The following is a 13,603-nucleotide window of genomic DNA, read 5'->3' as shown; positions in this document are numbered from 1 at the left end:
TCCAGTAGAAGCTTCATATGGTGAAATCTAAGAAAATCAAAGGGAGAACATTTCAAATTGCAAAGCAGGAAAATAAATAAATAAATAAGAACTAAGTAAATAAATAAATAAGAACCAAACAAAGAAAAGCAGCAAATCTTGCCAGAAGATGTGTACTGTCACTGCATTACTCACTGTGTGCCAAAATAACTGCCTTTGAAATCACACTAAAAGCAAAATATTGTACAGTGATATTTGTAATTATTGACAGCATCTCTGTGTGTCTACATATGCAATATGTACACACACACACTTGTGTTCTACAATGTATGTGTGTGTGTGTGTGTGTATATATATATATATATATATATATATATATATATATATATATATATATCTGAGAGAAACAACAACAAAACTAAATTGGTGTCCTTGAATCAAAAACAAAAACATGAGAAAATGTGTGCACAATCCTGTACTGCTCATCTGAATATTCTTGCAAAACAAATATATGTGTTTGAAATTTCTTTAAGAGACGGGGAGGTTGTTAGAATGAGGGAATAAAATAAAAGTACTGGGTTTAATTAGTGCAAGGAAAGGAATGATTCAACTGAACATATTTCTTTTTTAATCCATATAACTACTTTTAAGTACAAAACTGCTATTTATGTCCAATTCTAAATATTCCTTTTTCAAGACGATTGTCACTAAAATAAATAGATACCCTCCAAGTAGTCTTCCAAAAGTAATTGGGGCGTTATTTTGTCTTGTGAAGTATTAATAGAAAGCAAACTGTTTTTAAAAAATGCTGTACTAAATTTGAGGCATGCTGAACATTGCTAAAAAGAAAATTCATGTTAGCTTGCTCTAGGTTCCTTTCTGAAAAAAGTTTGGCTGCCAGACAGCCCCTGATATATGGCAAGAAAAGAACCCACTGTTTGGAGTGTTTTTCTTCTTTTCTTTTCTTTTCTTTTCTTTTCTTTTCTTTTCTTTTCTTTTCTTTTCTTTTTTCTTTTCTTTCTTTAAATTATTTTTCTCTTTTCAGGCTGATGATCCCCAGGATCTAGCAAGCAATGTCGTAAAGGGACTGGGGTGGGGGGAATTCTGGCTGTAAATGTGCACAATATTCCACATTATATACATGTCATTTTTGAGTACTGTTGGAACGATGCAGTGTCAAATCTGTATGACAGATTGAGGTGAAATCTGGGAAGAGGGAGCCTGTGAAGAAAGAAGTCAGCCACCCTATAGAATTTATCCTGCAGGCTATAAGTAACCAGTTTCATCACATAAAAAGAGGAGTGGAACAGGGATAATTGTCTGCTAATTTAACTATCTCATTTGGCTGCACTATTATGCACATTAGATTTCAGAGTAACAATGCCATCTAGTGATTTTAATTTAAAAGAGTGGGTGGGAGAGCAATCGCGAGAGAATTATTGTTTTCAATTCTATCAGTGAGTAGACGGATGCCAAGATGCTTCACGGCTTATAAAGCTCTTCTTCTTTAATATTTTGATGATTAACCAACTGTAACATCTGGAATGCAAACCAAACAATTGGGGGGGGGGGACCGGATTGCTTTTCTGACAGAAGAGAAACCTTTTGGTATGTCCCCAAAGTGGGTGTCAGATAAAGCACTCGCGCAGGGAGAGTCTCCATTAGCTTTAGAGCTAAGATTACGGAAGGGAGGTTGTAGATCAGTTTGCTCAAGATAGCTTTCCAAACTGTTCCAGTTCTTCACGGGAGTAATTACCACGTTACCAAAAGGCACGTGGCAGAATGCTTTCCAGGAAAAGGGCCTTCCTTTCTGTCCTTCTGGGTTTTTAGTTTTTAACAAGGTGGCTAACCATTCCATGCCACGAAAGGAAACCGGCCATTTGATTTGCTGTTGCTTTGGCCTGTGCAGCTGTTCTTCGTGTTTGCACGAGGCGCAGCAACTCTGCAACAAAGAACGTCGCGTTCTATTTTTGCTTGGATAGTGGGGTCCAATCCTTAGACTAGACATCTTTCAGTCCATTTTGGGGGAGAAGAGATCTCTGTTGAGATAATTACTTGAGAGAACAGCAGCAAGTAAATGGAGAATTATGCTTTAAAAAAAAAAAAGAATGATCATTTTAATTTCCCTGGAAAGCATATTGTTTGAAAATGGAATATGGTCATGGCTAATATGGTTCCAGCTTAAATCCTTATTGAATAAGAAGGATATAAAGGAGTCAGCATCTTGTTAACTACCTTTGAAAAATATAATTATTAATTACCGTTCCCTAGCCAATGGAACATTCTCAGATTATTATTAGAATTGGACGTCAGTGATCCACCTCTAGCTTTAAAAGAAGCTTGGGATCCAGATTTAGGAAAACAAAAGGAAGAGACAAAGTGGTAAATACTTTGGAAATCAGGTGGTTGTCTATCAGCTTCCAAACAAGAGATGCAGTGGAAGATATTACATTGCTGGCATTTAATTCCAACTAGACTAGCACAAATAGCTCATAATTATTCATCAAAATGTTGGAGGAATTGCAATCAGAAGGGAACGTTTTTTCATATGTGGTGGACTTGTGAGAAGGGGGTGACTTATTGGAAGACAATATTAAAAAAAAATAGAATAATTATTAAACAAGAAGTAGAATGTATTCCAGGGTTGGGATTATCATACATATTTGAGAGAGATCATTCTAAACTAAACAAAAAACAGTTTATCATGTTCTTATTCTTGGCTGCCAAGTTAAGAATTGCTCAAAACTGGAAATTCCTAGATAACCTATCCTTGAATAATTGGTATGCTAAAGTATGGTCAATTGCTGTTACAGAAAAAGTTACTGATAGAATTCGAATACTGACTTCTCAAAGGAATGCATCACATTTTTATCAGATCTGAAAAGATTATATAAATTATGCTAACAGGAATAACTCTTCTTTTGATAAATGTTATTTGTAACATAAGATTGAATGTTGAGATAGATTGTTCTGGGCTGTTAACTTGTACTCTTGTTTCTTCTTACCTTACAGAATATTAAAAATGAAAAAAAATGACATGTGGTTTTATTGTAATATGGAGGTAATTTGAAAGGGTTCAGATTATTCTTGGCATAGCAATAGCATTTGATTCCAGAATTTGTTCAGAGAAGACCTTCAGGGAGAAAAAGAGGCCTCACATGTGCATTCTGGGTCTTTTGGCACCAGGGAGGAGGAGGAGGAGGAGGAGGAGGAGGAGGAGGAAAGAAAAGAAAAAAGAAAAGAAAAGAAAAGAAAAGAAAAGAAAAGAACAGCTTCTACAGAGTAGAAGTTAGGCAGATTTAAGAGCTGATTTTATAATAAAAAAATTACAGTTAGATAAAGAATGTAAAGATTGTTATGCTAATCAGACTGAAATCAGTTTAGTAGAGATTGATTAAATAGACTTTAGAGTCTGCTTTATGTTTTCTTAAACTAGAATGACTCCCTAATCAAAGCCATACATAAAATAGGGGCTCAAGAAGAGGGACAGATATCAGCCTAGAGTTAAATAACATGACATTCCAGTCCAGGAATTTTTATTTTGCATCAAAACTGAGCTCTCCTGGTATTCAGAAAATGGTATTCTCATTCCTGGGATTCCTCCAAAGTTTCTTTGATTCTATAGCCTAATGAAGAGAGTGAAGGGAGTTATTGATTTTTGCTAAATTATGGGGAGATCCATAAGACATGGCTCTGAATGAAATGAACCCCCTTCCTAATACATATATTAATGGTGCTTTCCTATAAGCTTGCATGCAAACCTTGCCATCATAGCAGGGTGAAGCTGGGATGTGGCACAAATGGAAGGGATCCAGCAATATCATCCACTAATTGGGAGTGCATTCATTTTGCTTTCTGTGTGGATTTGAAATCTATTCTGGTTCCCGCATACAGGAAATTACTTACAGCTCTATCAGTAGATCTTGATCCACCTCATTTAGAACCTCATCCAATGTTATGTAGGTAGACTACCAACTGGGCAATCAGAAGTTCCTTCTCCTCTTTCTCTCTTTACAGAGCCCCCTCCCCCATGCTCCCCAAATGTATCAAGTCAGCTGTGATAAGAGTAACCTGGTTTTGACACTAATCTCTAATAATTTGAGATTTTCTGACCTCTAAACTTGTAGATATCATTTTTAAATGATCTTTACTAATAGCATTTACAGACTCCAGGATAATCTGACACTATTTTAAGAACATATTTGCTAGCTATTCTACAACAATAGCCACTAGAACATATTGTGTGCAAAATGCTTTCTTTTCCTTATCCCAATGCTACTGATAATCAATTTCCTTAGATGAAATCAAGTTCTACTTTTTGAATAATAATTTTTTGCATTCTAACTGGTTCATTCTTGTTTAAAATTTTATCATGTTCCATTAGTCTTTTCTTCTCAAATTAATTGTTGTAACCTAAATCTTTTTTAACAAGAGATTCTATATTTCTGATAACTAATTTATTTCAAACTTCCAGCTTTATTCTGTTCAACATGCATTGATCAGTCATTCTGAATATAGTATACTTACAGTACCATCTTACACAATGTTATGAAGTTTATTATTAATTTTCTTCAAAACAAGTTTGAGACTTAATAAAACCTAGGAAACTGCCTTGTACTGAGTCCAGCCATTGGTCTTCTTCAGTGCAATAGCCTGAGGGTTGGAAATTAATTGAACTTGTCATTATCATTCATTGAACTTGTGATTATCTGCATGTAAACTCTACCTGCTTGCAATCTATCACTAAACTATTTACTATTATTTGTGGATTATAAATAACTTCTCCAAAGAGGTATAGTTGTCTGGTGTGGATCTTCCGGGCTGTGTGGCCGTGTTCTTGAAGTTTTGTTTCCTAACGTTTCGCCAGCACCTGTGACCGGCATCTTCAGAGTGCAGGAGCACAGACAGGAGCAGTTCTCTCTGTGCCCAGGGTGATGTGACCCTTTTGTGGGTATTTATAGAGATCTGGGGGGGGGAGGGGGGATTGGGTGTGTGTGTGGGGGGGTTTGGGTTACTGAGTGGCTGCTTGTTTTGGTGTCAGCATCTGTGTGTATCTTCCTGGGGATTAGGCAGGGTTTTTTCTTCTATTGAATTGTTAACGAGGGGCTGCTGGGGGTGATTAGCAAGTTCATTGTGTGAACTGTTCACATGTTATGTGAACATGTTATGTGCAATGTTCACATGTTAGGAAACAAAACTTCCAGAACACAGCCACACAGCCCGGAAGACCCACACCAGCCATCGTATGCCGGCCGTGAAAGCCTTTGACGATACAAAGGTATAGTTGTCATCAACATTATGTTTGTTTTGTTATCAAGTCAAAACTTATTGGATTACTTGAGCATTATGAATTAAGCTGAGTGTATCTGACTGTTGATGTACTCTCTGCTTTTTATGATTGCACTTATTTTTTTTATTTCTTTATTATTAAATTTGTATGCCACCCATCTCCCCCCAATGGGTGACTCTGGGCGGCTCATATCAGGAGATTTCTTCAATGTCTGATACTTTATACTGTTCTTCAAAGTTTTATATAAATAATAGCAATAGTCTATTATTTATTTATTTTAAAATAGCCCTGATCCATCCTTCATCCAATGCCATTACCTTCTTTTGGGATGTTTTTGGACTTTTCACGCTAACCTAAAGCCCTGGACTTCCCTGGTAATATTCCATCCAAATGCTAACCAGGTCCTACCACAAAAAAAAACCAGTGGACTGAGGTAATATCCTAATCTTTGAAAACATGGTGGCTTGCAGAGCTGGAAGACTTGTGCCAATTATTCTACATGGGAGAACCCATTGAAGAGTGGGGATTTCACTGCAGAGAAGGATCCCTCATGGAGGAAAACATAGTCACTGAAATAATAGGCAGTGTTATCAAAATCCAGGTAGGCTGATATGGAATGAAACCTTATTCAGTCTAAGAAAGCTGCTGTTCTTTTTATTGTCATTGCATTTTATGGCAGAATTGTTTGCTCCATTTTTACCACAATTTATAATTTTATTTATATAGTGGACTGTAAATTGCAAACACTATTTAATCAGTGAAAGACAGGGCAAAAATGTAAAAATAAATAAGGAGATCTGATTCACAGAAAATGCATTGAACATCTAGGATTGTGTATATAGGGTGCCTTACAGGAAAGCCGAAATTCTTCTATCTGGCTGTTTAGCAGGAGTAGCAATGAAACTGTCTTCCATTCAGAACAGCCAACTGTTGGGGTTTCAACTTGTTCAAACTGGCTAGGCATGTGTATTGCTAGGGATAGACAAATCTCTCAAGCTTTTTTAGCTCAAACTTCCACGAGAAAAAGTCCCGTCTTCTGCACATTTATTCTAATGCACGTGCTTATATGTTCTTTTCTAATATACAAGTTTTGTATATTAGTTTCATCAGATATGTATTTGTTCATGTAATTTTTCTGTAATGTACACATCTTTAGCAAAGCAAGCAAGCAAGCACGCTGGAAAGTAACAAATATTGATGGTTACTTGTACTTCATTGTGCAGATAGGTTCAAGAAATGTGACCGTGAAACCAGTGAAATTCTTCTTCTGTACTTTTTTGGCATGGGGTGAGTTGGGGAGTCACATGTACATTGCCTGTTTATGTGCGTAATTCATCACTCAGTTTGGGATATAAATGTGGAAATCTGCTTTTGTCTATATGGAAGCCTGTGGCTAGATTGGGCAATTAAAAAAAAAAAAGAAAATATATTAAAGATATATAGAGTTATTGCATTCCTTCATTACTGCATATTTTCTAAAATCAAGAGGTGGGTGGCTTTTGGTTTTTTGTCTTTTTGGTAGGATGCAATTCTGTGTCTTCTGGAAGAGCCAACCAAAGGCCAAAGCATCTTCTGAGCATCAAACTCCAAAAGGGTGAGATTTGCTCTCCTGCCTCCCCACCAGCCTCTTTCTGATATTAGGGAATTCTGGCATCATAAAGTTTTCAGAGAAATGCAATGGCACCAAGCAGTGTGGAAGAGGAACCTCCCTGACATGCCCGGAACCAAGGGAAAATTTAGATGAGCTTTTGAACTACAATAAATATGTTTTCCATACTATTGCTCACAATGGAAAGGAAGGTCTTGGGGCAGGCGGGCTGGGGGGGAGCAACAGCAAGTAATGTAAAAAAGAAAAAAAGAAGAAAATTGTCCTTGATTTCTGCCTTGCTGGTCTGTTAGAATGCTTTGACACAGCTTTTGGACTGCTCAGCCCAAATTTAACTTTGTTTTCAGTTTTAAAGTTTTAGTAATACTACCATGAGTAAGATGGAATATTTAATTCATTTGCACTTCATGGATATATTTTTTTATTTATGAAATCCAGTTTCTCTATAAAATATAATGTTAAAATGTTAATGCTATATGTAACATTTTATTCTTAATCATGAGTATTCCAGATTTTCTTTAATACTAGAAATATTTTGACAGTGTATATAGGATCACTGTAAATGCTACAGATGAGATATTTATCATCACAACAGCTAAATCCTACTGTACAAATATAACTGAAAAGGACAGTTAGATATTATTTGTGTTGCTTGTATTCATTGCTAAACTCATAATTCTTTTCCTACATTACACAGGTTTGTGTGAGGAAACCCAAAGCAATGTTTTGCTGCATGAGACACCGTGGCCAACTCCAAAGTTGGACTTCTTGTCAATAAATATTTGGTAATTCAAATACACCAATCTGTTATCTCAAAATTCACTGCCTATGAAGGACTTCCCCTTGCACATAATTGTCTAAATTGTCTGGAGACTCAATTCAACTGAACTAGTAAAAATGGTATTCCTCTAATCATCAGGAAGCAACAGAGGCCAAGCAGTGAAACATGATGGAATAACAACAACAATAACAATATCACAGGTTGGCACCTTATGATCCTTGAATGCTTTTCTGAAGCTCCCTGACTGCTCTGCTAAATTTCAGTTTCCCACCATTTAGAGCTGAAAAGCATAGTGAAAGCTATAATTTAAACCTGCAAATGGCTTAACAGAATTTAAAAATAATATTTAAGAAATACCCCAGCTCTTTTCAAGAAGAAAGGTAAGCAGAACATTGAAGCCCCGCCCAGAGGCATTACATAGCATCCCCATGGCCATTGATCCTTCAGAAGGCCATGGAGTGTGGCCACCAAAGATTCCCCCAGCCCTGTTCCAAAGAACAACCATTGACCCACCCACCCACCATTGCTTCTGATCATCCCGAAGGTATTATCTGAACTGAACTTTTTGGATCTGGGGAACTGGAAGGCTGCTATTACTGGATCCATGATCCATTAGAAATACATCTGATACTGTTTACAAAGAATATTTTTAATTCTAACAATATTTCAAGTAGAACAAAACATTGAATATTGTTATTTTTTTATAATTGCATTGGCTTATACAGTTGCTCAATCTGAACAGCTCACTAGCTCATAAAAGCTAGCACAGTTTTGCTCTGTGCCAAATTGTGAGGACTCTATGTAACAGTGGCAGATCATGCGACCAAGATTGAATTAGAGAGATAATGGGATAGGGCAGGCCACTGTCATATCTCAAGAGCTGTAATTGTATCCCCTAGCCTTGAAATGGGCATGAGGCAATTAATTAGACTAGCAATATACCCCAATTCATATATTTTAAAATCATTATTAAAGCTTTGATACTTAAGTTGCTTTGCTTCTCCTTTCCTCTCTTCCCCTTTATAGTATTTTTACAGCATCCCTTAAAAAAAAAAAAAGAATTATACCACCATGGTCCTATGGTTGAGATAGGCAAATATGCATTTGTACCACATAATTTATTTTACTAGATTTCTAGGCTGGTGCCACAATATTGCTGAGGGCTGGTAAACTCATTTATTCCAATCTCTGTTCTTTGCTTACTTTTCATGCTTACTTTTCAAAAGATAGTTTAATGTAACCCCTTCTAAACAAATGATTCCCAGTTGTCCGATTTTGCAGAAAATCTCAATGATTTCATCTTTCTCCATGAGCAAATCAAGTGTTTGGACACTTATTTGCATTATCTTCTGTTCTTCATTCTAAGTATTTAAACTAGGACTCCCATTTAAGCTTACACTTACTCTTTAATCTTCTTCCTTTTCTCCCAGGGGTATTTTCAAACTTTCCCACCTCTAAATAGTTGTAGCATAATCATGGCAAATTAACTGCAGAGTTCTTGATTGAAGAAGTGACTAGCATCATACTGCAAAGCTATACAGGCCCAGTAGACCTGGCACCTGAAAAGTAATAGGAATCAGCTCAAACATAAAACTTACATTTTGTGTTTAATCATTTCTTCAGATCCCTTCCATTTGTTTTGATAAAAATCCTTATAGACAGCTTTAGATGAAACTAGAGAAGACAATTCTATAAAATAATTTTTATTTGACAGAGTGGAAACAGTGTCCTTATATCTGTAGGTATTTTTTATGCTGCAGCTCCATCTAGCAATGATCACTGGAAATTCACAGTCTTATTTATTTCATTATTTATTTATTTAGTACACAGTTAGACCATCCAGTAATTGTTCTCTTGGTATTATGCATATCAATAAATATGTTAAAAAAAATAATAAAGATGACACCACCAAAAACTAAAACAAGAGCAGCACAAAATTTAAAGTCAAGATAAAACTAACAGAAAAACAAATCAATGATTTAAAAACAGTAAGGAAGAGAAGAGAAGAGAAGAGAAGAGAAGAGAAGAGGAGAGGAGAGGAGAGGAGAGGAGAGGAGAGGAGAGGAGAGGAGAGGAGAGGAGAGGAGAGGAGAGGAGAGGAGAGGAGAGGAGAGGAGAGAAGAGAAGAGAAGAGAAGAGAAGAGAAGAGAAGAGAAGAGAAGAGAAGAGAAGAGAAGAGAAGAGAAGAGAAGAGAAGAGAAACTATACTGCTAGCAAAGCTAATGGTAAACACAAACACTGCTAAAGAATTTCTCATGTCCCTGGAAAAATCTGATGAATTGGGTTATTCCATTTCTTTACCCACAAATTGAATGGCCAGTTTCAAAACATATGGGCACACAGCTCTGGGGTTCCCCCCCCCCAGAAAAGAAATAAACCCTTTTCACTGTTTTGCTATACTCCCATAAATGATATAGGAACTTATGGTCTTCCAGAAGTTGTGGTACAACTAGCAGCAGGTCCATCTAGTACAATCAATATAGCTCTCCACCCAGCTTTAAAATATGTCCTTGAAAAAAATTGAAAGCAATTAGAAAGGGTGGCTGGTGTGGGTCTTCCGGGCTGTGTGGCCGTGTTCTTGAAGTTTTGTTTCCTAACGTTTCGCCAGCACCTGTGACCGGCATCTTCAGAGTGCAGGAGCACAGACAGGAGCAGTTCTCTCTGTGACCCTTTTGTGGGTATTTATAGAGATCTGAGGGGGGAAAGGGGGATTGGGTGTGTGTGTGGGGGGGTTGAGTTACTGAGTGGCTGCTTGTTTTGGTGTCAGCATCTGTGTGTATCTTCCTGGGGATTAGGCAGGGTTTTTTTCTTCTATTGAATTGTTAACGAGGGGCTGCTGGGGGTGATTAGCAAGTTCATTGTGTGAACTGTTCACATGTCCTGGTGGTTGAGCTGAGTTCGTTGACCTTTTGCAGGCTGTATTTTTCAGGACTGGTAGCCAGGTTTTGTTGATTTTTAGACTCTCCTCTTTTTTATTGAAACTGTGCTGGTGTTTGTGAATCTCAATGGCTTCCCGGTATAGCCTGGTATAGTGGCTGTTGGTGTTGTCCAGTATCTCTGTGTTTTCAAATAGGATTTTGTGTCCAGTGTGCTTGAGAGCATGTTCAGCTACTGCAGATTTTTCTGGTTGCTGTAGTCTGCAGTGCCTTTCGTGTTCTTTTATCCTGGTATGGATGCTGCGTTTTGTGGTCCCGATGTATACTTGCCCGCAACTGCATGGTATGCGGTATACTCCTGCGGCAGTGAGGGGATCCCTTTTGTCTTTTGCTGATTTTAGCACTTCTTGTACTTTTCTGGTGGGTCTGAAGATTGTTTGGAAATTGTGTTTTTCCATCAGTTTTCCCATGCGGTCTGTGACCCCATTGATATAGGGCAGAAATACTTTGTTGGTGGGTGGCTGTTTTTCTTCTTCAGTCACATGTTGCTTTCTTGGTTTGATGGCTCTTTTCATTTCATTTTTGGAGTAGCCATTCGCTTGTAGGACCCAATTAAGGTGGTTAAGTTCAGAGTTTAGGAATTGGGTTTCGCAGATCCGATTGGCACGATCCATGAGGGTTTTGATTATGCCTCTTTTCTGACGTGGGTGGTGGTTGGAGTTTTTGTGTAGGTACCGGTCTGTGTGGGTGGGTTTTCTGTAGACTTTCTGTCCTAATTTGAGGTCTGGTTTGTGTATGACCAACGTGTCTAGAAATGGAAGTTGGCCGTCCACTTCTTTTTCCATGGTGAATTGTATATTGGGGTGGACGCTGTTTAGGTGGTTCAGGAACTTCTCTAGGTCTTCTTCATCCTGACTCCAAATTGCAAAGGTGTCATCCACAAATCGGAATCAGGTGCTGGCGAAACGTTAGGAAACAAAACTTCAAGAACACGGCCACACAGCCCGGACGACCCACACCAGCCATCGTATGCCGGCCGTGAAAGCCTTCGACAATACAATTAGAAAGGGTTTTGTCTTTCAGAAGCAAAAGGACTGCTTTGTTGGCAAAATGGTATTAAATATTTTTCAGAACAGAATATATAATTCATATTTAATAGATGACATATAATTACAAATAAAGAGGATTCAAGAAACATTTAAAGTACTATAGGTGAATGTGAGCACAACTAGTGATTGATCTAGAAACATCCAAAATGAAATGTTAACATTTTCTAATTTAATTTGGAATTTCATAAACAACCCCCCCCACAAGAAATTGTCTTCTAAACTGCCCCAGCCAGCTATGATACATTACCTTCCTATTAATTGAATGTGATATTTGCAAAGCATCTGATTTATGAGCTGTATGTTCAGTAGAAGAGATCTAAGGCAGCACTAACTCAGCCAAAAAAAAAAAGGGGGGGGGGTTTATATGACAGACTGGTATCAATGACAAGGGCAATTTTTTTTTCTTTACACAGGATTGTTCAAGAATGTCTGCCCCAAATGCAATGCCAATATGACACTACATTTTAATATTCCCCAGAGCATATTGGAGTGTAAGATAACAGCTCACAGAAAAACAGCAGATGCATTCTGACCTGGTAACCTCCTGACTAGGACTTTGGGGACCCCAACTCCACAAGGGTCATGTCCCCATTCCTGCTTAGTCTGAGCCAAAGCCAGAGCTGTCCAGGACAAAGTGCATGCATTGGAGGTAAATGCCATTAGTGGACAGGGCCACAGCCTAAAGAGACCCTGGCCACCATGCAGTTCCTGATGCAGCTCATCAGGGTCTTCACCCTCCCCCCCCCTTTTTTGGTGTCTTCAAGTCAGTGTTGACTCCTGGCCACTGCCTGGACAAGTCCCTGCAGTTTTCTTGGCAACATTTTCAGAAGCATTTTGCCCTTGCCTGCTCCTTCCTAGGGTTGAGAAAGAGTGACTGGCCAAAGGTGATCTAGCTAGCTTGGTGCCTAAGGTGGGACTAGAACTCTTGGTCTCCCAGGTTCCCGCCTGATGACTTAACCACTACACCAGACTGACTCTCCATCATGCTGCATTCATTCATAACCTTAATTGTTACCTTTGAAGAGTGTGTGCAGGGATCAGAAGATTAAGATCTAGAAGCCTTTAGGCTGAGCTCAGCTCCTGGCAACTTCATGGGAGGTCCCACATAATTTTCTTGGCAAATATAAGGAGGTGATAGGCCGTTCCCTTTTTTAAAAACTTTCCGGTATTGTCTACAAGTCTGGTAGTCCTCACACACAAGCCGTCATGGGTCCAACCTTTCTCAGTTTTCCAAGGTCAGCCAAGGTCAGCTAAGTCTTTCCACACAGCTGGATATAGAGTCCCTTGAGTCAAACTTGAAGAATTGAGTTTTTAACTTGGTCTCCATTTATATCATCAGAGCTTTTTCAGAGCCATGTGGGATCAGAGTGGCATGGTTCACCCAGGTTTATACATGCCTGAGTATAAGCCTGGATGAAACCCCAGCTAAGGAGCTTCCTTGGCATTCCTACTTCCTCATCTGAATTTCTGAATATCTTATTTCAAGGGTCCACAGTTTCCATCAGTTCAACAGCCACACAGGTTTAACGTAACATGCAAGGGCCATACTCCAAAAATGGGCTGGATTAGAACCTATTTGGGGATGGGGGGATTCAGGATTTTTAAAGGAGTTTTAGTGGGTCCTTTAAACTTCTGCAAGGTGCAGTGAAGAGAAAGTTCCAGCTTTCTTGGGAGTAAGGTTCATCCTCATAGAGTGAGAATTTTTAGAATCAGTGCCTGAGAAACTTAAAGGCTGTGAGGGGAAGGAGGAAAAGGAAGAACAAGGGAAGGAACAAATACAAGCTGTGGGCAGAAAGAAAGTGAAATGATGGAGAAACTGCTACTGCAGCGCTCTACTCAGGCCTGTAAAGCTCTGACCCCTCTTCCCAAGGGGCCTGGCCTTGAAACAGCTCCCTTCGCTGATGGTGATCTGGGCCATTCCCTGGGCCCGCTGGAAGCAAAGGAGCTAATGTCATGGATGAA

This window comes from Python bivittatus, unplaced genomic scaffold, assembly GCF_059951505.1.
Source record: "Python bivittatus isolate LINGU-HERP-01145 unplaced genomic scaffold, Pbiv_v1 ctg000480_np1212, whole genome shotgun sequence".
NCBI lineage: Eukaryota > Metazoa > Chordata > Lepidosauria > Squamata > Pythonidae > Python > Python bivittatus.
The sequence above is the reverse complement of the archived record's forward strand: the minus strand, read 5'-3'. Positions refer to the sequence as shown.